The sequence below is a fragment of the Anas platyrhynchos genome, chromosome 3, assembly GCF_047663525.1.
Source record: "Anas platyrhynchos isolate ZD024472 breed Pekin duck chromosome 3, IASCAAS_PekinDuck_T2T, whole genome shotgun sequence".
NCBI lineage: Eukaryota > Metazoa > Chordata > Aves > Anseriformes > Anatidae > Anas > Anas platyrhynchos.
Genome location: NC_092589.1, coordinates 20,656,643 through 20,682,710, shown reverse-complemented (window position 1 = coordinate 20,682,710; position 26,068 = coordinate 20,656,643). Strand labels below are relative to the sequence as shown.

Here is a 26,068-nt window from a genome sequence, read left to right as displayed (position 1 = left end):
GGTCTGTCAGGGTTCTCCAGCAAGGGGCCTTGAGCCTGTGGGATTTAACAACACTCCTCCTCCCTGACTGCAATGCCAGGCTGCTGTGGTTTCATTAGCTGCCTGAAAAGTGACACAGGGTGGATCATTATTATCATTATTATTAAAGGAATAAATAGTTGTGAATCTTGTTAACCCATGAATCTTGATAAAAAGCAGATTAGACACCTGTGGTAAAGGCATAATGCTGATTTTAGATGTGGTAAACTTGGATGAGGCAGAAAGGGCTCGACAGCCCCATTGTCGCAGGAGCTAGGATGCTGTGACAGCAGTAGAATAATTAAAAGTGGTGCCATTACATTAATTCTAGCACCAAAAAGGTCACTCCTGGGGTATGGACAGGCCTGGCCTTGCTCCCTAGGATGGGCAGCCATGTGGAGGGCAGGTCTGCATCCACCCCTACATCCTGGTGAGCCCATGGAGCGAGATGCTGTTGTGGCCACCAGCCTGTCTGGCTGCTGTGGATGGATGACTGACTGCTCCCAAGGGTGCGCAGGGACCCCTGCAGCACACAGCAGCACTGCAACACGCAGCTCTGCGCAAAGCCTTCCTACCTGAGGCGTGATTCAAAATTTAGGGCAAAAGAGGCAAACAGGCCCCTGCACCAAAAGCAGTAATCTCTGCAGCACTCTGTGTTGTGCTTTGGGGCACACCATCGGGGTGCTGCAGAAATACCTCAGCAAGCAGAATTTTTTCTTATGAACCCTGCTCTCTGCTTTTCACTCCCCAACTCAGCTTCCTGTTTTTAGAGTCCCAGAAACACAGCACTTCAAGGAATAGCCAAAGGATGAAGACATCTACATATTTTGTTGCAGAATCTCAGACTACAAAAGTCTGACAAAGGACAGACAGAGGATGAGTGAGATTAGCAGGCCAAGTAGGTCAGGACCAGTGTGTTTCTCAGGCCAGTACAACACAGAACATTGAGAAAGCTTCCAGAAGGCGTAAACAGAAATGCATGTTTGAGACAATGAATGCCCTAATTGGATGCCCATTCTCACAGCTTCCCTCAATTAAGGAGAATCATGGATAATTCTGCCAAGATATTGATGGACAATGTAAGCATTGGCTTGAAAACTTTTGCAATTTAATGAACCAAACCCTATCCAGTTGTGAATTACAAGTGATCCAAAAATAAGTCCAGCAGAAAACAGTGACAGTTAAGTCAAAAAGTTACGAAATGATCAATCATTGAATCTTAATAATTTCCTATCAGAAATACTACAATACAGAGCTTTTGATTTTATGTCTTGGCTTAATCAAGTTTTCTCAAATGTTGGAAGACCATTAATGTTCCAGAAGACAGAATAAGCAGCTGCATTATACCTTTAAATTTTAAAGAAAAGGAGAGCCAACATTTGCTCAAACTGCAAATCTCACTCTTAATCTCACTCTTGGAAGGACAGTGTGAGATTAATATGGAATCAACACAGGTTTTAGTCTCTGCATCAGTCAGCTTGGTGTCCTGCTATGCCATTACAACGTGGGATTGTATGTATGTAATATGGGATTGTATTGTATGTAATGTAAAAATACATTACATCGTATTTTATCAACAGCTTTGAGGCCTGGTTTACTTACTGCCCAGGCTGTTAATTTGGAGGTGTTTCTGTCACAGCTGCACTGCAACAGATGGAGAAAGCTCTAGAGTGGTCCTGAGCTTTTGGAGTCACCCAAGGACACCAATCTTGCAGGCGGAAGGCTCCAGAAACTCCTCTTACACCTTATCTCCCCTTCATAGAATCACAGAACCATTAGGGTTGGAAAAGCCCTCCAAGACCATCTGGTCCAACTATCTCCTACCACCAATGTCACCCACTAAACCATGTCCCCAAGCACCACGTCCAACCTTTCCTTGAACACCCCTGGGGACAGTGACTCCACCACCTCCCTAGGCAACCTGTCCCAACTCCTGACTGCTCTCTCTAAGAAATGTCTCCTCATTTCCAACCTACACCTCCCTCCCCTGGTGCAACTTGAGGCCATTCCCTCTAGTCCTATTGCTGGTTATGTGTGAGAAGAGGCTGACCCCCAGCTCCCCACACCTTCCTTTCAGCTAGCTGTAGAGAGCAATAAGGTCTCCCCTGAGCCTCCTCTTCTCCAAACTAAAAAGTCCTTCGAATGACATCACTATAAAATCAGCCCAGGCTTTGGCTTTGCCTACAAATCCCATCTTCTTGCAGCAGGAAATGGCAAGGGCAATGTGAGCACAATACCAGGGTTTGGTGCAACTAATTTATTTAGCACCAAGACAGAGACAACTCAGGAGCAGTGTAGACATAGGCCATATGTCTGGTGCAAAAACTTCAATGTGCTATAGTTATCTAGGGCATTTGTATTGTGCATGGGCTATCAGCAGAATCAGGAGTACATAGGGAGATGTTCCTCCACTGGCATTATTCAATATTTCATATTCTAAGACCAAATTAGAAGGAAAAATACTTGAAGTACAAATAGTCATCTTCAGAGAAACTCAAATATGTGGTAAGAGGGAGAAGAAATTAGAGAGCTTCCAGAGTGAAAATAAAAAAATGACAGCACACACTCAAAAATCTGCTGCTCTGATTTCATTGCAGACCAGGTGGTATTTGGCTGTTCCCAGTGCAGAGTGGTTTTATGCTAGTTGAGAGCAGTCAAACCCCTTGCTTCATAAAAGAAATGGGAAGATTGGCTCAGCAGCCTCATTTAAACTTGCCCTCAAATGTTTGCAGATCGACCTTGGGAAAAAGGATGTATAAACACATGACCTTGTATAATAATCCCATTCCTCTGGCTTCTCTGCATAAAAACACAGGCTCACACAGATTTAACAGCATCATATTAAATACATTTTTGCAAAGATCCTTTCGAGTCTACAGCAGCTTTTGACTTCTGAAACTTGGTGCTCAGCACATCACTGTGAGGTCAAAATGGCAAGAAGTGGAACAGAAGGTTTGGGTTTTCCAAATGGCAATAGTAACACTCCAACACCTTATACTCTTGCTTGCACTGTTGCTTTGTCTGATGTGTGCATAGGAGCATTTAAAAAATACTAGAAAGTCATGACTGGCCTGGCTCCTGGGAAACCTGACAAATCAGCAATGATAGGATTACAGATTGCTAACAGCAGCACTGGGAGATGCATTTTACTGACTACACCAGGGTGATCAGACCCATATGGTTAGAAGAACTGACCAGGAACATGAAAAGAGGGCACAATCAGCAACCTGGGGAGCCCTCACTTAAACGAGAACATCCAGAGAGCATTAATTAGTGAGAAAACTAAAGGGCAATGGGAAAGGGAGTCTTCAAGGTGGGGCATCAGCTCAGTGCCCCAGTGGGCCTGGCCAGCAGCACAGCAGTCAGAACAAATCGCAGAAGACAAAGCTGAAGGACTCCCCGGGAACCACAGCTCAGGCAGCTGGTACAAGGTCTAGGTCCATCTTTGCCCTGGGTGATGGAAAAAAGGAGATAACGCACTGAGAGCACCAGTGCTGTAGCAGGCACAGGCTGCATAGCCTGTAAACAAAGAGGAGGACAAAACAAGATAAGCTGCCTGACAGAAGATGCCATGAGGTATTCAAAAAAAAAAAAAAAATAAAAGCAGGAGGGGGGTTGTACCTTTGGTGACATTTGCCTTGGTGCAAGAATAGTCTTTTGAAATGAGGACTGTATAATTAGCGTTTGAAGTAGCTACATACATAGGACAGAACTGAACACCATCAAGCATTTTAAACTGTAACAATCATGCAGCTATCAGGCTTTATGATTTTAAAAACTTGAGAGTGCTCAGAAACTAAATCACTTCAGGTAGTCATTTCACCCACATTTTCTTCCGTTTGCCAGCACACTCAGGTGCTCATGAATTGGGAGGAGTAGTGTAGAATCATAGAAACATCTAATCTGGAAAAGACCTTCAAGACCATCAAGTCCAATCATCGACCTGACTTACCTAGTCCCACCACTTCACCATGTCCACACACCTTTCAAACACCTCCAAGGATGGGGACACCATTCCTTCCCCAAGCAGCCCACTCCAATGCTTGGCCAACTTCTCTGTGGAGAAATTCTTCTAGTATCCAACCTAAACCTGCCCTGGCACAACTTGAGGCAGTCAAGCATTTTATCACCTGCCACCTGAGAAATGAGACCGACACCCTCCTTTCAGGTGGTTGTAGGGAGTGATGAGGTCTCTCTTCAGCCTGCTCTTCAGATTATGCAGCCCCTGTTCCTCAGCTGTTCCTCATAACTCTTTTCCTAGGCCCCTCACCACCTTCATTGCTTTTCTCTGCAGGCGTTTGAGCAACTCAATGCCCTTTCTGTAATGAGGGACCCAAAACCGAACACAGTACTTGAGGTGCAGTCTCACCACTACCGCATACAAGGGGACAATCATTTCCCTCGTCCTGTTGGCCAGGACTGGGATTGCAGTGGCAATGTGTTGCAGATTTAGCTAACAGTTGGTGCAAAATACTTCTTCCTGTATACAGTGCATTTAGTTGGCCTACCAACTTCCCATACCCTGTTGAAAATATTGCATAAGGGTCTCCGAAGGTAGATGGTGTCATTATTGTCCCAGATTTGATGATGTCCAATGCCACAAAACCAAATTCAGTCAAGCTCTTAAGCATATGCCTAAACTAAGTACATGAATGTCCCCTTAAGCCAAAGACTCTGAAGTTACTAATAGGTTCCAAGATGTGCTTAAAGACTTCAAGTGGAAGGCCTTTAAAATGGCTATGTAATGATATCTGAAGAAAATCTTAATGCAAAATCACAAATATACATCAAAATACTCCAATTTATTAATATAAAATGCATGCAAGCATAGTGTGCAAGTATTTGTGTGCATATGTACATCAAGTCATCAGTGTGATTCTTTCTTTTTTTTTTTTTTTTTTAATAGGGAAAAATACTCTGGTAAACGTTTCCAGAAAATAAAAATGGTTACAGATAACAAAGGATATATTCATGTTTTTAATTCAAAGGAATACTCTCTATTCTTCCCTTGCCTAGCTCTGACACAAAGTGTCCTTATCGTATGATCACAGAAATGTTCTTGCTACTCGGCATTGCTTTAAATTGCTAGTGTATGTTTGTTTGTTTGTTTAAGTCTCTTACAAATTTTACAAGGCTGCACACACTTAGCAGGGCTCCATTTTCACATGTGTCTCTCTTCCATAAAAGCTGCTCACTTATTTTAAATATAACTACATGCCAAGAGAAAATGATTACAAAGAGCGCTGTCATTAGTTTTGTACCATCAGGACAGTGTTTATATGAGTTTATACTACAGAGGTACTCATATTTGAATAACACATGCACATTGTCTTCAGACAAGGAAAAAATGTCCAACCAACCATATAAGCCAAGGCACAAAATTTAATTAGGAAGATAAGAGTTGCTTTTTTAATTTTTTTTTAGGTTCCAGAAAAAGATAATTTTAGGCGCAAAATTAGCATCTTCTAATAATCTTAGACAAAAATGATTTTGTTTTGCTTTGGTTTGTAAATTAGCTCATGATTAAAGTATCTCTCCAGTTGAGCTTCATTGTCTTTTTGTGCCTATTTTCTGAATGCAACCCTGACCTGAATACTCTTGTAGCTCAAGTACAAGATTTGAGAGCATGAGAGGAACAATTACTATAAAGTGAAGTACTTACAGTTTTACTGCAAAATCAATGAACTTTCAAGTTATTTTTATCATATTTTGCAGCTGTTCTGTTTGCTTTGAATGATGTTTATCACATCAAAAACTGTAGTACTTTTAAAGGATGCTTTCTCTGGAAACTTCCTCCACCTTTATTTCCTTGCATCACCTGGTGCTATAAATGCCCCTTCCCAAAGACATTTTTATCCCGTGATTCTCCCATGCCTCAGAAACGATCTCTCTCAACACTTGGGTCAGTGACTTTGCTTGGTCCCTGCCCTGTTCTCTCTCACTGTTCCTTCAATGAGGAAAAGTTCCAGGTTCCCAGGTGCTTGGCTTAACTCACCGTTTTGCGGCAGTTCAAGTTATCTGTCACTGTTCAAGGCTACCTCTCTGACACTTTTACTGCCTGAAGGAACGGTCCCACGTGATGTAGGTGTGCGGGAGCTCAGGCTGCCCCATCAGCAGCTCACAGTGAGAAGCAGAAAGGTGGCACTCTCCCATGGCTCCCGATCCATGAGGTCATCTGTGGACATTACAGGTAAATACTACACCAACCTCAGTGCTACAGGGTTAGAAACACCAGGCAGTATTTACCATATTTACCTGCTGCTCCTTCTCAGCAGCTGTGGGTTCTGCTGGATACTAACGAGCTAACTCCACAAATCTTCCTTCTTGGGCAGGGCTCCACTAGCAGTCCCTTGGACTGCAGCACAACTGGTGTAATTATTGTGGTACTCCGCTCTATCAGCCACTACACACACACTTACTAAGCGGATGGCCTCTTACTTCAGATAATTTACAGTCCAGGTTACAACCAGATGCAACAGGGGCAATGTAAACGCATGGGGAAGAGCAAAACAGAGAGAGAATGAGGCGACAATAAAAGGCAAACAAACAAAATAAACCCCAGATATATATCAACTGGCATGGTCTTGTAGGCATTGCAGCGGGAGAGAGCTTATTCATGACGCTATACCCAGCAGCACTGTATAATAAAATTATATTTCGTACATTTACCAGTACATAAAATTAATGCAGCTGTGTAATTCCTATTATAATTCCTTGTATAATTCATATCACTCCTATCTCCTTTCTGTTTAAATCAATAGAAATTTAATTTTACTTAAATGCTTACTGATCACCAGTAAAACATTTGCTTTTTTTTTTTTTTTTTAAACCTGATTATTTGTTTTATCAGAACTAATACAAAGATGTACTCATGCTGTTTCACAGTGCAAGTAACTGGCAGTCACACCTACTTTTAAAACACATTCACTGACCTTCCAGACAATATCCTTGGATACTTCTGACCAAAACATAGATTACACAAGTTTTACAGTGCACTGTCCTGCTATGCAAAGATCACTTAGACCAGGAGTAAAGGAGCCTTGGTGTTGCTGTACTATGGAATCTGACCACACATGCTAAATGAGGTAAAAATCAGTTTAACAATTGAGAAACATAGACAAAAATATAAGTCTGTTACTGTTAATAAGCGGGCTTACATCTATGGTGCAAGTGGTTTCAGCTAGGAAACAAAGATTTTTGAATCCCTGGAATGCAGATGTCACTCTTCCGAGTGCAAAAAAAAAGTCACAATTACACAGAATTACACAGAATTTCTAGGTTGGAAGAGACCTCAAGATCATCGAGTCCAACCTCTAACCTAACACTAACAGTCCCCACTAAACCATATCCCTAAGCTCTACATCTAAACGTCTTTTGAAGACTTCCAGGGATGGTGACTCCACCACCTCCCTGGGCAGCCCGTTCCAGTGCCTCACAACCCTTTCAGTAAAGAAATTCTTCCTAACATCTAACCTAAAACTCCCCTGGCGTAACTTTAGCCCATTCCCCCTCGTCCTGTCACCAGGCACATGGGAGAACAGGCCAACCCCCACCTCGCTACAGCCTCCCTTAATGTACTTATACAGAGCAATAAGGTCACCCCTGAGCCTCCTCTTCTCTAGGCTGAACAAGCCCAGCTCCTTCAGCCGCTCCTCATAGGACTTGCTCTCCAGGCCCCTCACCAGCTTCGTCGCCCTTCTTTGGACCCGCTCAAGCACCTCGATGTCCTTCTTGTAGCGAGGGGCCCAAAACTGAACACAGTACTCGAGGTGCGGCCTCACCAGAGCCGAGTACAGGGGGACGATCACCTCCCTAGCCCTGCTGGTCACAGTGTTTCTGATACAAGCCAGGAAAGCTGTTTCAAATTATACTGCTATTCCTATGAACATCTTAATGCAAATAGAAAAAGTATGTGTGTTTTGGTACAAAAGCATCACAAAACAAAAATAAATACATATTTAAATGTTAGCCTTGTTTAAATTTAGGATTTGTTAAATTTCAGAATTGTATTCCATGCTCTTTTTTTTATGTTATACTAATCTATTAGTATTTACTGTAATCTGTCAATATTTATAGTGCATACATATATACACATACTGGTGTTTTTGTACTTTACAGTTAAAAGGCTGAGAGAGCTGCTACTTAATCCTTCTGGAACACAATTTTCTTTTCTCCAGTTTGAGTGCCTTAAAGCTGTTTGGCACTAAAGCAGGTCAGGTCTTTCATAGTTCTCTTTAAAAAGTTTTGTTCTTTCAGATACTGTGTACGTCACAAAATAAAAAATGAAAATACATAACGATGAAGGAAATTTTGCTTCTGACAATAATTGCACATGAAAATATTGTGTAAATCAGACATTGGTAGGACTTGATAAACTTCATAGCTGTTCACATTAATGGTGTTACCACTTATTTTCATCTCCTCCATACCATCTGAATCCCTATTATTTCCCATTTTGAATCCAAAAGCCATCATTAAACTGGAGCACATCTTACAGCACAATATGCAATATTTTCCAGTGACAGAGAAACCACTTCAGCCCTTAAGTTGTTCCAACAGTTAATTATCCTCCTTGATAAAAATGTGCCTTATATCTAGTCTAAATTAGTCAAGCTTCACCTTCCAGCTCTGGACTGATGTATCTTCCACCAATGTTACTGCTTGTATTTTCCCCCTGTAGATATTTTTATCACACTTTAACCTTCTCTTTGATGAACAATATGTATTAAGAGCCTTGACCCTCACATTCCAAAAGAGGTTTCCATTCAGGTAATTGTTTCTGTCTCTCTTCCCTGAACTCCAACCTTTTTAACTTCATGTTGAAGCGTGGCCCCTCAGAGTGGACAAGGTAGCAGCTGCTCCCTGTAAAGCCTTTCCCTTTCTCCAAGTCCAGGGATTTGTTCCTCTGGCCACAGTCAGCTGCTTGTTCACCTGTAATCTACAATTTCTTTGCCAGGGCTTCAGCACATTCCCAGCATCTTGTAACATGATTTCAGCTACTAGAAGAGACAGGTAGAAAGAAACAGAAAGAAAGTTGGAAAGAACCACACGTCTGCGTGCTTGGTTTGATTCTGCTGCCACCTGGAATTCAGCTGTGCATAGGTGTGCCTTGGAAGCAGCTTTCTACAGCTTTGAGGCTTATTTCATTTGTATCACTATTGTAACAACGGAGCCACTACAGACCTGCAAATACCAAAATCTGAGCAGATACAGCATCTCCTTAGGTAGGCCAGCACCTTAATTGATCCTCACAAACTATTTTAGACAAAGTGTACAAAAAGACGAGCAAAATCTGCAAGAAAGCATTAGGTACAGATAGTGTGTGGGTGCTCTTATGTGAGCATTGAGTATGGGAAAACCTGTCATCTAGCAAAACCTCCAGAGGGAAGTGCTTATGAGAGCTAGTTGCAGCTCAAAAGCTTTAACGAACATTAAGGGGGAAAATGACAATGAAAACAGTTCCCTCTGCAACATTACCTACTCTCAGCAGAGCTAATACCCTCTGTAGTTTTGCAGATAAGTAAATAATAAAATAAATAAAGTCCAAGAGCAAGTAAAGAGCCCTCAGGGTCTGGGCCAGAAATCCATACTGCAACAGCATTAGTAGTGACTATAAGTCACTCTACAGAAGCTTTTACAAAGCAGGAAGGTATTCAAGTTGCTTACAGTTTTTAATGGATTGTTTGTCTTTTCTCAGAAATAACTTGCAGGGATGAAAGCAAGCCCTGCCAAAGCTGCTTCCACAGGTCTCGCTGACTGGCTGCTCTGAGCACAGTCCCCACAGACTCTCATTAGCTCTCTCGTAAACTCAAAGCCTTCGCGTGGTGCCAGGGGATGCTGCAACACAGTCTTCTGGAGGGTTTTTAAAAATCTGCATTCCTTCCAAACCATTCCTGTGTACTGAAGAATCAGTGAGTCTTTCTTACATAAATGCCCTTGTATAGATCAATGCTGTCATTCACGAACTTTCAGATATCTTTAAGTTCCTCAAAATGATCAGACTGCCTTATAAAGCTTTTGCACTTGACATACTTGAAGCTGAAGTAATGTATTTGATGACATTTTATTTAGATGATAAATTCTGAGGCATCGTATGGCATCTTTATTAAAGCATAACATGTAGGCCTGAACTATTCTGGGTCACACCACGTATAAAGGAGTGGGGCCTCCTTTAGTCTGTGTGGAGAAAATGGTGGTGGACTATGAGGGTGGGTGTTTGGGACATTAGGGAAGACAGAATCTAGGTAATTAATAAATTTGTAATGTGTGTATTGCCTTAAGAGCAGGTTACAAATTTTCCTTGTTCGCTGGCATTTACAGTCCATCCAAAGGACAACACTTCTGAAAGTACAAAGTTTAACGTGGTAATAAAAACACATCTTAAAAGCCCAAAGCCCTGGGCTTCACTGCTTAAAAAAGGTGGCAGCTTGACAGACCTGGAGACTGACAGCAGCCGTGTCAGCTTTCCTCACACTTCTCTGCCAAAGCACCTCAACCTTGACCTGAAGAGAAAACCACGGAGGGTTTGAGCAGGATTTCATGCCCATTCACTCTGGCATCTCTGCTGAGATTGCCAACAAGGGGGCCAATTAGTGCCTGCTTCAGAGGATTGTTTTTTTTGCATTGTGTGGAAATGACACCTGTCCACTGAAACCGGGACGAGACCCACCGGTTCCCTGGATGCCGGTGGCGGCACAGCCACTGCACAGGTTGCCACTCTCGGTTGTTCCACTTGCACCAGGTACACCGTGACTCTGGGTCATTGCCCAAGCGGGACCTAACGCATTTTCGTTTCCCAGTGAGTAGTCCTTTGTATTTGGAGATAGCATCCTGCTGTTGAAAATTGAGCTTAAAAAGTGATTCTTAATATGCAAGGTCCTGGGGTCTCACTGAAGATCAAAAGGCTGGTTTTGCTGTGCAACCAAGTAAAATCTCATCAAGAAATGGCACTAGGGCAGAAGAAGATGAAAAGAGAAAGCTCAGCCCTTTTTATTAAACAGAAAAAAAAAAAAAAAAAAAACATTTTCCTACTGGGCTCTTCATATCCTATTTACTCCCAGGTTCCCAAGACCTAACTGGCAAACTCTTTGGGTGTTTCTTCGCCCTTCAGTACAACAGCAGCTGCCTTATCTGCTTGAGGAAGAGAAAGCATTACAGGAAGGCTTCCCCCTTGCCAGGGGGTAGGCTGGCCTTGAGCATGCTGGTACAAAACCTGTGAGGTTGTATCATAAAGCAATCAGTTGTTCTGGTAGCCAAGAGGGGAGTAGTTGCTACTGTAATATGTATAGACATAGGTCTCTTGAACTTAGACACTATAAAAGTCATCACACTTTAATTAATGACCTAGTGGTGCAGTTTGAATAGGAGCCCATTTGTAGTGTAGGCTGTTGAAATATTACTTAATGGAACGGGTAACTTCATTACTAATTAAAATAATGTTCTAAAAATATTTGTCGTAAATTCCAGTTCATTCAACTTCATTTTGTCAGACAAAAAAATCTAAGAGCCATTCTCTTTGAAATCAGACATCACCCTTCAGTTCACCTGTCACCAAGTCAGGCTTGCTAACCTCTCTAAGGATGTCATCTGACTAGAGTTTTCTATCGCTCTTTGTCACTCCAGGTGCACTTCTTGACAATTTTTTCAGATCCCTGTCCAGAGTCTCCTCCAGAAATCTAGAAGGACCATGAAGATTGCATCAAGGACTTGATTAAACAACAGATAACATGCGTACCCAGCACACTAACCTCATTTGCAAGCTCTCGCAGTAAATGATTGACAGATGATGCCCTAAGCAAAACTGCTGTTTATAAAGTCCTTTTCAGTCCAGCTACATTAGTCTCTCCACATAGCAGAAGTCAGTACGCTGCTATCAAAACCAAGTCTGTGACTGATAATATTGAACTCTTCATTACCCCAAGTGTTGCTGCAAGTAATACCACGGGTTTGGACACCACCGTTCAATAAGGGCTCATTATTCTAAATATTCAGCTTATGTCATGATGAGAACAAACAGCTTTGCAGCCAAGGTGAAAGGGGTGAATTGCAAATAGGCCAAGGTTATGATAGAGACAGTGCCCTATTTTTATGACGTGACCTTGTAGCCTGGCACTGGAACACAAGTTCAGTGGAACACACCGGATCCTGTGTATTCAAATAAAACTGGGTGGTTGTTAGCAACTCTTTAAAAAAAAAATCTAAATCATGGAAGGAAGTGTTGTCAAATGATGCATAGGTGGGTTATTCTGTTGCTTCAGTCTGATATTTCTAACACTTTTAGTAAGGTTCAAATCTTAGCAAAGATTTTTTTCAATCCTGTAATAGTTTCTTGAATTAGATAAGACACCACAGATAAATTGTGTCTGGTATTACAGTTCATGTGACTCATAAGAATAGAGATTTGTCCTGGCCTCCTCCCCTAAATTCACTTTCCCTCCACTCCAGAGGTGGCTGCATGTGGTACGGGCTGTTCAGAGCTGGCTACGCACCAAAATCTCTCAGCAAGAGAGCTGCTAATCTCTCCCTGGGAACAGCACCCAGATTGCTCTGCCTAAAGTCACAACACACCCTTCTGCATCCCTTGCCCACTTGGTATTTCAGCCTAATTAACCAAGAGTTTCTAATGTTTAAAATAATAAAAGAAAGAAATGACTTCCCATCATTGAGTACATTGATTCACATCACCTGGGCAGTTGCCCTGCCAGCTCTTTTGCAAGACAAATAGTGAAAGACTTTTATTTGACCATGTTCCTTATTGCACTTGTGTGCTGTGGGGGTCTCACTAATGAAGAACAACCATTGGATCTGCTCATGGTTTGTTCCCTGAGAATTCGGGGCCAATAAGGATGCTCAGTCATCTAAGCTGGTCTACACAATAGTCCATATTTACAAAATGTGCTGCAATCCTGCAGAACACAGCAGAGATGATGGACTCCATGAATATACACACCATACCCCATCCCTTTCAGATTTTTCCCTTAACATTAATTACCTTTCAAGAGAGCCCATTTACACCTGCCCTACACATTTCTAGGGCCCCTCTCACCTCAGCATCTGAAAAGCTCACAACTTTATGGATCATGTACCATCCCAAGAAAGTAGAAAAGTTCTATTAAGATGCACAAAGAGTTAAGTGTAGAGCCCAAGACAACACCAAAACACTGTGGTCAAACAGGGAATTGAACCATACCACCAAGTTTGAGGAGCCCTAAGGAACAGGTCAGACATTCCTGAAATACTGATGGCCAACGGGGAACAGAGCTAATACAGAGCTCAGTGCCAGAAAAGAAGATGAGCCTCTGCCTTGCCTTGCTAAGAAACAATTATAAAAGCCAGACCATTCCTCATTCATTCATAGGATGATAATAATAATAATACCCTGAAGGCAGGAAAGAATGAAGAGAGAAAAAAAAAATTAAGGAATGGTAAATTCTTGAATGAGACTGCAATAAAGATCCTCTAATACCAAGACAGTGTGGAAGGGCTCAATCCTTTTCTAGGAAGGAAGTCCCACTGATAGCAGAAACATTTCTTAGAAAATAAAACTGAAATTTTAACTGCTTAGAAAACTTTTCTAAAAATCTCAGAGCGCCTTCCTCCTTAAGAAGGAAGGAATGTGTTGCTGAGCTTCTTTCAGTAAATTTTTTAAGAATTAATTCCCTAGAATATTTTCCTATTTTGTCAAACATTCTGCCCTTACAAAACTGCAGTAAAGTTTCTTTAATAGCGAGGTCATCTTTTATAGTGTGCACTGTTGGAATAGTACTGCCTTCATCATTTACAGGTTGCTTTGCACATGGTTCGCTAAGTCAAGCCAGTTGTGTGAACTGTCATTCTGGTCTGAAATCAGGCTCATTTTCCTTTAGCTTTTAGATTACTTCAAACAAGCACATGACAAACAGAAGTGGCTTCTGGAAGATCCATGTGGTTTAGGCAAGAGCTGGGATTGGTTTCATTAAACTGTTCTATGTCTACATAAATCTGAATGAAGAGAGTTGCTGAAATGCACCAACAAGCTGTGGTTAAATCATCAGCAAGGGTTTAAAAGATGTCATTGTCCCCTCTTCTCCCCAGCTGACTCCCCCCACCAAAGTTACTGATCTCACATGAAGCACCAGAACAAGCTGCTGAAATTCAGTGTGGTACCTCTGGTGGAAGCCCATGTGGCAGATGACAGATGGATATATGCTTCAGGTGAATTATGAGGCAGGTCAGGGGCTGAAGAATGAGAGCTGTAACTTTTTAACCAAGTGCAATTTAATCAACCCCAGCTTAGTCAGAACCCAAAGTCAGCAGCCATTTAAAAATAATTAACTGTTTTTATTTAGCCTGGAGAACACAGAACTACCAGCCAAGTGCAGAGCCTTGTCTCGCAAGACTTTTCTTGCAATATATCCTCTAAGTCAGAGGGGAACTAAAGCAGGAGAGGAGTGTTCCCATCAGGTTCTCAGCATAAACCATGCCCTCAAGAGCTGTTTTCCCCCACCTGATTAGCACAGCTTTTGAAGTCTTTCATAACTGCTAGCATGCTTTGACAGCCTTACATTACCCTGTTCTGGGTACTCTGGTCTGACGGACAACATGAAAAGACACGTCATGTCCTCTCCTGAAACGTCACCTCCTCACTCATGTACCAAGTTTACTTCACCTTCTGCACAGAGAGTGCAAGGTAGAGCATTTAGAGCATTTGCTCAGCAATAACATGGACCATTCCTGCAGTTCAAGGCACCTGAAACATTTCCCTTAATCAGTTTTCCCACTGAATTAGTGCCAATTAGTGCATGTATGTATGAAAAGGAGAGCCCTATTCAGCAGCAATGTCCCTAAAATGACTCAGAAAAAAATGTTATTGGTCCAGCAGTGTGGTTTTGTCACCTACGGTGTCATCATTCTCAATTTGCTCTTTGGCCTTTCCATACAACTGGCCCATGCAAGGCCAGCATATAACCCTGATGTCACTGGCAGAGGCTTAGCACAGCCCTGCATCAACAAACTGAGCAAGTCTTGGACTGCACTTGCTGACACCATCAGCTGGGACAGTGCAGTGATTCCCACCCTAGGACACCTGCCTGCCCCTCGCCCCAGGCTTATCCAGTCTGCGACTGGGAATAATAACCTTGGAGCAGAGAAGGAGCAGCCCTTGAACTGCTGCGATTTACAGGGCAATATACAAAAGAAAAACAGAGCCAATGTCAGTTTACTGTAATATGCCGGGCTATAAATGGTAACAGTTCAAGAGCTGCTGGGCCATCCCTGCTCTGGAGCCAGCAGTCTCGGGAGAAGGAAGCGTAGTGGAGGGCGGGTGGCTGGGAGCAGTGACACTTCAGCCATTCCAGCTTAATCTGAAGCCCTAAGTGAGTCAACACCTCCACTGAAGTGCTGTGTCTGCCCAAAGATTGCACAGCCTTTCCCCCAAAGAGGTCACCAGAGAGAAGGTGAAGATAAAACACGCAGAGCGCGGGCATGCGAAATAACAGCCTCACAATCCTTATTCATGCAAGCCATACCCTGAAGAGCAGAACGCCACTTGAGTGAGGACAGCATGCCTAAGTAAGAGAGCCTGAGTTATTTAAGGCCCTGCGCTCGTTTTGATAAACAGGTAAACACTCAGGCAGCTGACAGAGCTGTGTTACTACACAGCACTGCCTAAAGCCTTGCCTCAGTTTTGCAATCAATAAAATGGGGATGCTATTTCCGAGATGCAGCTTAAAATCCCTCGATGGTATTTGGTGAAGGCTTTGGAGAAGCTAGGTGCCATTCAGCTGCACAATGCTATTTAATAACACAATGAGCAAGCAGCAAAAAATACGAGACCTAGCAAAATTACCAGGGCTGTTTCTCTGCAAAGGCAACACAGTCATTTGTCTGTGGCAACAGACAGCCAGGGTCGGCAGAACAGGCAAACAAGGGTAGCACAGCCATGGCTACGCCAGATCTCCAGAAAGCCAGACCAGTGGTTTCTGTCTCCAGGAGGAATTATCTCAGTGCCCAGGGCATTTGCTGCTGTGGAGGAGAGGAAAAGGCTTCCCCCAGGAGCAGCCTCTGTTCCTCCCAACCCCGCAGCACGGAGCCCTGTGGCTGCAACCTCCCTGCGTCCCTCAGCATGGCCTCTCCTGGCTGCTCGCATCATGGGCATCAGCATTCAGCGTGCCCTGCGCTGCTGAGAAACCTCCAGCCCAGCCTGCGTGTAGTCGTTGCCTATGTGACCAATGGGGACAGCATGACACCCATCAGCCCCCCATGAAAGCAGCCAGCGATTCACCTGACAAAGAGCTCCTACCTTGGGTAAGCCATAGAGGACCAGGTTCACAGATCACCCTAAGCAGTCAGCATTTATGTGGTATGAGAAACGGGCATGAGAAGAATTTGCAGTTTAGGGCCTCTGTCCAGCAATCCATGCTGGCAGCCCTGTAAAAGGGTTTGGCCATAGCACAGTGAGCGATAACAGTAAACAATGGGAGAGAAGAGAGTGAGGGTCATAACTGCAAGACCATCTGGTTGCTTCCATTTGCTGTGTACACATCTCGCTGGTCCTGCAGCTAGACAGACAGAGAGGGCTGCTGGAGTAGCGAGTTACTAACGAATAGTTGTACTTGTGCCCTCTGTACCAATATTGACATCAGTAGTTGTGGCAGCGCTTGGGACACTGGTTTCTGAGGAAGGCCAAGGTGTGAACATTTCTGACTGGAAATACATCACTATGCAGAATAATTCGGTTCGTGTGACAGTTCTAAGAATTTTTAAGTGTTATTTCATGGCGGGTGTTTTTCCTCATCCTCTAACCTTTTCTTTAAGAGTTCTTAATTCCTTTGCTGGGGTCATTAGCACCTGGATGGTCAAGCCCGTAACCAGTATTCTAGGTACTTTGACAAAAGAATAAATTACAATAAAGAATTAGTGTGCAGTCTTTGGTAGGACACACAAAGGAAACTAGATTATTTGCAATTCATCAATATAGATCTATATTGACTATATTTATATTTATAGTCAATATAGACTAATTTGCAATTATTATTGACAATATAGTCAATAGAGATCAATATTAGATTTATCTTTAATGAATCCCCACTGAGCTTCCAAATCAACAAAAAGAAAACAGATTAGGCAGATGCATCTTGCTCTGTGCTCTATCTGCAACCAGATGTGGGCTTTACTAAACCACATGTGGGAGTGAAAACAGAGCCAAGGGCCCTTCTCGGAGAATCACCTGCCACTTGACCATATGGTTTCAACCTTGGAGTCAGGTAGCAAGGGCATTCCAGCCTTCTGCAGTCTGCGAGCTGACCGAGTGGGAGACGTGCTCAGGGATGCCATGAACTACCCGGGATGGGCAGAACGAGGGGTGGAAGTAGGGAATGGCACCCCTCACTGCTGAAGAGGAAATCTTAGATTTAAGCATCTCCTCACTTAAGCTAGTGCAGTTTGGCAATAACCCCATAAAGGTCGTGAGCATAAAGCAGTAGGAAGCATAGATTCAAGCCTGGGGTTTGCATTGAACTTCCTCCATCTGAATTCTAACAAGGCTGCTCCTCAGCTTATGTACCCAGAAAACTTTTACTGAACTGGAAAAAGAAGGGGAAACTTTGAGCTGCTCAGGAGATAAATCCCACTTCCCACACCACTATGTTATCCGACAGGAGGACGTAAAACAGACTGCCAGGGGGCTCGAGGGGCTTTCTTTCCTGCCGCTCATTTTTCATCACCAATCCTGAACAGACCCCAAAACTCAGACTAATTAAAGACAAATAATTAAGCACATTCAGACTGGGAAGGTTGGCAGACTCCCACTGTATTGTGAGACCACCTTGGCACTTAAATGGTTAGGGACTATATCCCACAACATCATGCTCATCTCATTGTGGTAGAGAGCTCTTGAGAATGTTATTAGCTGGGTGTTCGCCTTGCCGTTTTTCCACATGAGGCAGATGGGTAATTACGAAGCTAATAGTCTGATTGAGAGAAATCAGATGCAGTGGTTTGCCCAATTAGATGATACATTAGCTTCCTTCTTTGTAAGCAGCTAATGTGTGAAGCAAAGTGGTATTTTTGAGGGTCAGAATCCTTAAACAAGTGCCGAGTTGCAGATTATTGTGTCTCTCTTTTTTTTTCTAATGGAGGAAAAGTGCTAAGTCTTCATTACTAAAAGCATAGAAAATGCAAATCAGGCTCTGAAACAAAAGAGTGAAGGGACAGGCGAGAATATTTGGTGTCCAATGTGTCAACCTACAACATCAATTACATTGAAATGCAATGCATGGGAGCCTAATCAAGGATAGTATAATTGTAATAATTGCATGCTTTTGTTGGAGAGCTGTTGCCATTGTTATTGTCAACCATTTGTTTTTCTCTATTGTTTAAGGGGAGAGTATTTAAAAAATATATATGTGTGCATATATAACTGTGTACAAATGACTGAAGAACATGATAGGTAGAAGGTTGTGTTACTGCACACAGAATGCATCAAGTCTTTTACATCCCTGTTCTTCAGAAGGTGGAAAACCAAAAGGCTGAACTCTGTGAAGGCAGGTAATGCCCAAAACTGAGGAATGGATGTTGACTTACAATCTGTGCCAAACAATGAGAGTTACTGTTCCTTCTGCTGACGCATCCCCTGGTCCAGGGAGGTGAAGTACTCCCAGTGACTGGCAAGTCACAAAGTGAGCCAGTAGTAAATCATCTAAACAATCCCCAAGATACCTCCAGTCTGCCTTCCTATTCAGGAAAAAAGGGAAGAGATAAAAATAAACAGTTTCTGTCTTGTTATATTTCCTCCAGAGCTGCAATCTGTTTCTGCCAATTGAAAGGATTTTTAAAAATCTACAATCTTGATGTAAACGTTCAAGATGAGTGAACACAAAGGGGAATACTGCATGGAAAAAAGAACTGACAGCATGAGTTTACTCAAGATCTTATTAAGGGAGAAAAAGGGAATAAGAGCCTCCTGTAAATAGAGCAGTGATATTTTTTGTATCCTGAAGGTGGGCTGGAAATCCTTCTTATGGCAAAGTGCTCACCATTCACATCAAATGAGAGGTTTATTTTCTCGCATCAGTTGGGCTTGCCAATAGGTTGAAATGGAGGCACAATAGAAACGGGCTAAAACATTTAACATAGCTGTTAAATCTCATTCTACGCAGCTAAAAAAGAACAATGCTGTACCGTCTTTACTGAGAATACACTCTCCTGCCATAGGAGGCTTTTCATGTATCTCTAACAATCCTGTACATACTCCAAAACTCACACTAATTAAAAGCAAATAATCAAATACATTCAATTTGAAAAGTTGGCAAACTCGCTTGTATTATTGTGTTAGCACCTTGGCACCAAAATGATCACATCGTGCTAATCTCATTGTGCAGGAGAGCTCTTGAGCATGTTATTCAGAAGGTCTGCTCCCCGCCCCCCACCTCCCAGACCCATCCCATCCTCCTCCACCACCAGCACTCGCTTTCTTTAACTAGATAAAGAAATGAAAACGTAAGCAGAGATAAGCAAACCCAGGACTGTATTTTCATAGTATTTCACTCGGGCAAGCAGAACTTGTGCTACCTTTTACAGAGGTTTCCTTTCATCCTGGTTTCAGTTCATCTCCACAGACAGAGCTGGTAAACCTGAAAGCTGCTTTAAAATAAACTAAACAATCTGCATTTGCTTCTCGTTAGCTCTCACTTATAATATTATTATATTGTGGTACAGAGTGCTCAGCTACCACAGCAATGTGCAGAGTATAAGTGAAATAGATAAGAGGCTATAGGAATCGGTAGCGTATGACTGACCAGATGAAGAAACCCAGAAGGAAGTATCTTGGGATTTCTTCTCTTTGGAAGTTTTATCTTACAGGTAAGATTTCTTTTCATTTGCTGTGGGATAACAAAAAAGCTGTCTTCACTAACAACACTGTAATTCAAATTAAAAAACAATGTGTTTTGCTCTGTACATTGTGCAGAACTTCCTTTTTCTTAACAAGCCTAGTTTCTACAGAGAAAAACTGTAGTGAGGCATGTAAAAATATGCCTGAGCTCTTGTTAAGAGGCCACCACTTTCTGAAGGACGTGGAATATCATAAGTGTAGAATGGATGATGTTAGAAAGACAGGGTGAGGCTGGCAGGGACCTCTGGAGGCTGGTACAGGGACACGCAGAGCGGGCTGCCCAGAGCCGTGTCCAGGTGGATGTTGAGCATCTCCAAGGAGGAGACTCCACAGCCTCTGGGCAGCCTGTGCCAGTGCTTCCATCACCGCACTGAGGACTGCCCAAGAGCCTCCAGACAGACCCATGTCCAGTGGGCCCATGGAGGTAAAGCCAGACTCATTTTAGAGTGAAGTAGCATAGGGTGCTCAAATTGTACTGGGGTAGCGTGGTGAAGAAACACAACTTCCATATATCCTGCTCCTCCAGCTACAGGTTTTAGGTAACAACAAGCCCAAAATCTTAAAATGCACATGATTTTTTCTGCTGACTTCATCAGGCTTAAATCAGGCACCATATACGGACAGGCCAAAAGACAATATTGGTGTTAATTACATCAACTGATATTACATATTCATGGAGAAATGCTTTGTTCATAAACTTCTCACTTAAAGCTTGCTTAAAGGAAAAACAGGATTCTCAACAAATACATAGTTATTGGACTAAGCAAGTTTGAGTTCGAGTTGTTCCTGAATAGAAATCTGTCAGGAAGAAAAGCTGATCAACCAACACAGTAAGTACCAACAGCGCTGCCCAAGCTTGGAAAGTCCTCAGTCTCCACGGGGAGTGCTCCCATTGATACTACCAGGAGAAATGCTTGTAGACATCAGGATAGCATATGGCCTCCGAAATCAATATTGGTTTGCAGCTTGACATATGGATGGATAGATACCACAGAGAGATTGAAATAAATATGACAAACTAAGTCATACAAAGAAAAACATGTATACACAATCACACTTGAACAGATGCTTTGGCTGAAATAGGTGATTTAGAGGAACACATTGTAGATCTGAGAAATGGAAAAATTCATCTAAAACGTACAGTAGCATAATGCACTTTTGCAAGCAAAACTGAAGGATTCAGAGAAATTCCTCAGGGACAATGCTAAGAGAAGATACTTGTGAAGAAGTTGTTGATGATAATGCTGTAGATTTGACAGCAAATCTGACAGAATACTTCCCTCCCCCAGTTTCCACAGCAATCGGAACAGAGAGGTTTTAAAAAACAGCTCCATAGCATGAAAGAGAAGGAGAAGATGGATTTCTCCTAGGCATTAAAACAGGCTGATGCAAACACTTCAGTCTTGTTTGTGGTTTAACGCATTACCCCAGAGATCTGAATGTGAAATCTGGACTTCAGGAAGAAAATCCTCATTTAGCAATGACAGCACTGCAATAGCTATGTGTGAAAGCTCTTCCAGCACTGCTTTCTGCTTGCCATATGGCCAACTTCACCCACATTAATAGCAACTACTGAGCAAAGTCTCAGCATTTTGAAAGAGAAACAGAGAGAAATGCAGAAGTCTCATCAGTAAGTATGGCCTAAGGAACATCCAGTTGTCTACTTAGCCTGATAATTTAACCTTGTCTGATGCTATTAAGGTATAGATTTAGTGCATTCATTTTATCTCTCCAAATAAAAACATCAGTATCAGTCCCAAATAGTTTGGGACTTAGGTACTTTAGAGGTTTTGTAGCCCCGTTCCTATTTTCTAACCATTTAAACCATTCCAGCATCTGATGTTACAGCTTTAGTGACTGTTAGAAGTTCTCAGGTCTTTCCATAGACTCATAAGGTTCAGGAGCTAGCAGAAATACCTTCTTTCTGTTACATACAGGTGCAAACACCATAGAGAAGAGTATACCCACCCCAGCCTTCCATCCCAACAAAAACACTTCTTGCCTGTATTTGGCCCTGAAATGCAACACAAGAGAACCAAGTTCCTGGTTTTCAGAGAAAATAGATGAGCACCATTCACAAAGACTCAGAATGTGATGAATTTACCCCAGTGGAAAGCAGTGGACTCCCCAATTTATTTATTCATTCATTTCTAAACTCACTTATTTCCAGTGATTCAGGGACCTGTTTGCTATGAGCTGAACCAAAGAACATGTTACTGTATCCCTCTAAAATCCAAGGGACAAGGAGCTTCCCTGTTGCAGATGGAAGTCCCACATGAGTTGACAGATGAGTAAGAAGAGGGGGCCCGCATCAGTTAACAGACAACTTTATACTCTTTATAAATGGATGCTGTACTCATAAATGGTGTCACACCAAAGAAAATCCAAATGTGATTTATGCAAAGGGTAGGTACTGCAGAAACAAGGCAATCGTGTCTGAAATTGCCCTGCAGAAACACGCTTCAATCCTGAGCTACAGGAACCAACTTTAATGCTTCCATATCATTGAGGTTTTCCTAAAACCTTCACGATGCTGTTAGTGCTGATGGGAGCTCTCGTGTAGACAAGATGTTCATCACTGCCAGCAGTTTTATGATTCTAGTCTTTCTGGTTTCCAGGTTGATGACATTGCTTTGCTTATTCATCACTTTTACTTCTGGGAGCTGTGCATGGACCTATTTAGTAACAGTAGGAAATCTTAATGTAGAAAGAGGCTGTTTCTGCTGCAATATCTGCTTAGCCCTTCATCTGCCTGTTGAGAGCATCAAAGATAACAGCTAAAGTAATGTGCAGATTAAAAATTGAGCAGAGACCACCTATTCATTCACCTGCCTCAATGAGTAACCTTCATACAGTGTAACAAATGTCAGGCACACAGGAAGGGTAAACCAGCTATGGTTCCATAATCCATTCCCTAACTATCCAGGTCCTGAGAAAAGTAAACAAATTCTTTGCATAAGTGTGAATATTCCCTTTTGAGTATTAAGCAAAAATGGTAAGCTTGTTTATGAAAATAAACAGAAAACAGCACTGGTGCCATTCAAATCTAGACTGTAGTTATATTTTGTATAGTATTTGCAGAATTTTTCAGTTTTAAGCCTGGGGAAAAAAAAAAAAAAAAAAAAAAAAAAAAGCAAAAAAAAGTTACCAAGGTAAAGAACAGCTATGTTCAGTGAGCACTGAAGCCTGGTAAATATTCAGTTTTTAATGGCATCCACTTCTATTTTGTTCACTGAATTATTGGGCTGACCTTAAATTAGAGATCTGGATGGAGCTGAATTGAATATTGTGAAGATGAGTGTAATTACCTTGCTTCCCTTTATTCTAATTCATTTTTATTTTTTTTAATTCTTCATCTGTGTGACAAACTGAATGTCAGAGTGCTTGTAGATTTATACTCACAGCAACAGAGAGCAGAACTGATAGGCCAGATAGTGGCACAAGGAAAGATATATCTGCATTGCGGTCAGGGGCGTGACTGCCGAGCCTCCTCGCCTTCCTCCCAGTGAAATAACGGCAGCTGTACATACTGTCCAGACTTCAGCATACACCAAATAATACTGCCATGGTTATGGCACCTGCAGACGAAGCCCAGGACTTCCCAGCCCTTTCATCCGAACCAGCTAGACCAAAGGTGATCTTGAGTGTAGCCCACCTCAACCCACAGCACAGACCTGGCCCTAAAAAACACATCACAGGCATGGCCCTAAAGATGCTTTTGGTCCAGGATCCCTCAGTGGCAGTGGAGGGAACCCGTACAAGCAAACAAATGGACTGTCATCCACGGCTCCACAGAGCCAATCTGGCCGACAATGATGATAAGGAAGCCACCCATGCCCAGCATCACAGGAGTCATACCAGGGGCCACCTTTACTCTGCCACCAGTATGGTAGACTTCTCTTATAACTAATGAATTTGGAGATTTGGACAAATAAATCCAAATCAGACCTCAGTGCACTTATCAACCCTGTCCTCGAGCCTCGATTTCACTATTTAATGTCAATATTTCTTTACACCTTCTAATTTAATTCAAAAACATTTCACAGTATGTTTCAGGTATATCTTACTCAATATCCACTGGTAAATCATGAAATAACAGCCTTCTCCGGTTAATCAAGGAAGCTGAGATTTACCAGTAGGTACATAGATGCCTAGCAGTAGGATAAGTAGAAACAGTGAGACTCCAACTGGTTAATGAAAATCTATACAGCAGGCCAAGGGGAAGAAGGCCGGCATGAGCTCTTGATAGCCCTAAGAATATGTGCGATGGCCCTAGCTGTGCTCAATGGTAAATGTCACATCTCATGTCAGGCATTTATCCATGGCTGGGTGAATTGCCCCTGAAGACCATACTGCCTCAGAAGCTAAGTATTAGCAGCTGCATGCATGCCATTAACCCCTCACCTGCCACTCAACTTCGTACTCGCCCAGGGCCAAATACTTTAAAGAAGGGTTGACTGACTTCAGAGTGTGGGGGTAAAAAAGCTGCAGGACATATAATGTACAGCAAAGAGTGCCCATGTATATGTGCCCTTTAGTAGGACAGTTGTGATGAGGGCACTGAGTATTCCAGTGGTTTTAGCTGATTTGAAAGACAATACTCCTATTCGTCTGCTCAGCTGAGTAAGAGTAAATTCCACGTTCAACCAGCTATTTTGCAATTATATTTAAGTATATTGCTTTACCATAACACTAAAGTTAATGGAATATTTGTCTAAACTCTCCAAATTGTTTCTTGGATCTGTGAATTTCTTGTTAGGTGAACTTGAAAAGTGTATTTTGACCCATAGCAATTGAGGTAAGCATACAGAGATAGTGCCAATCGGAGGGCTTAGTTGCAATGCAAAGGGCAAATCTACAAACTCTCTTCTGCCATCCACAAAGAGCCACTTGGAAAACAAAGGGCATCATCATCCTAACCCTTAGCATGAACCAAGATTTCATCCACAGGCAGCAAATTCAGTGGTAAAAGCAGCCTAGAGAAGGGCATCATAATGACTAATGAAAAGATGTGGAAATATCCATATCAACTCTAACCTGAGAAAATGTTCTCATAATTTCATGCTGGCATAATAGACTGCGTCCAGGATTTTCTATTTTAGTTTTCCCATGATGTCTGAGACTTCACAACCATATTTTTAAAAGCACAATATCCTCTCTTTTACCTGCTATTCTATAGAAACTTTTTTAAAGTTTGCTAGCTAAGGGGCTTGGCCATAAACTTTGATCCACAAATGAATTCACCGTAAATGTGAAACAGTATGGGAAGGATTTACACTGTTTAACTTAAAAATCTAGCTTCATGCACCCACACCAAGACCATATATAATCAAGAGAGGTGAAACTGGCTCTTCCAGAAGGCCATTCAAAGCAGTGAACTCCAACGTTCCGCAACTTCCTGCAAATTTTAAAAGTCTTGGTTCCATTTTTTCTTTTGCTATTTGAAACATTTCAAAAACTGAGAAATTTAGAAATGTGGAAAAAACAGATCAAATGATCCCTGGCACTACTCACTTAACTACATTTGAAAATCAAAAAATATCAAATAAGAAAAGAGAAATAAAGAAAATGGTATGAAAACTATGAAAATGTAACCTTAAATTGAAACGAAAATTTCAGATCTAAAAAAAAAAAAAAAATTAAAGGAAAATGACAATACTAATTAATAATTCCTTAAAAATGCTTTCCTACAAGAAATGTCAGTCTTCAGTAAATATATATGTATATACACAGCTGAGATTTCTTAGAGCTTCAAGTAACACAGAAGACCTTTCAGGAATTGATTGAAGCACTAAAAGTCCTATCACTTGAAACAGTCTGGACAACTGATCTCATACCCCCAAACATAGATATGTCAATAAGAATAAGACAGCTTTTTCAGCTGCTTAAACAGAAGAATAATGGAAAACCACAAATCATGTGCTTATGGAACATTAAGAGAGACAGAAAGGCAAAATGCCAAAAGGCATTACAACTACACGACAAAGCAGGAGTCATATCTGCCAACACTAATGATATTGGTACCTGATTTCTGAAGTGCTACGAAAGCTACTCCTTCCACAAATCCTACTAAGCTGCCTAGACCTGAAAGCATAGTCGCCAATATGCACTCTCCAATATATAACATCTAACAACTCTCAATTCATATGGGTAATTACAAAGATTTGGGCTGATACTTCA

At 42.0% G+C, this 26,068-nt stretch overlaps 2 long non-coding RNA genes across 2 annotated transcripts in view; both read right to left on the bottom strand.

The window, feature by feature from the left end:
* LOC106015449 (uncharacterized) overlaps positions 1-26,068 on the bottom strand; it is a 175,726-nt gene that overhangs the window by 127,475 nt on the left and 22,183 nt on the right. The window lies entirely within an intron of this gene.
* On the bottom strand, positions 2,966-4,181 carry LOC110351819 (uncharacterized). Its single transcript, XR_002399753.4, has 2 exons — positions 3,971-4,181; positions 2,966-3,468 (listed from the first exon to the last, which is right to left on the bottom strand). It is a non-coding gene; the product is annotated as an uncharacterized lncRNA (long non-coding RNA).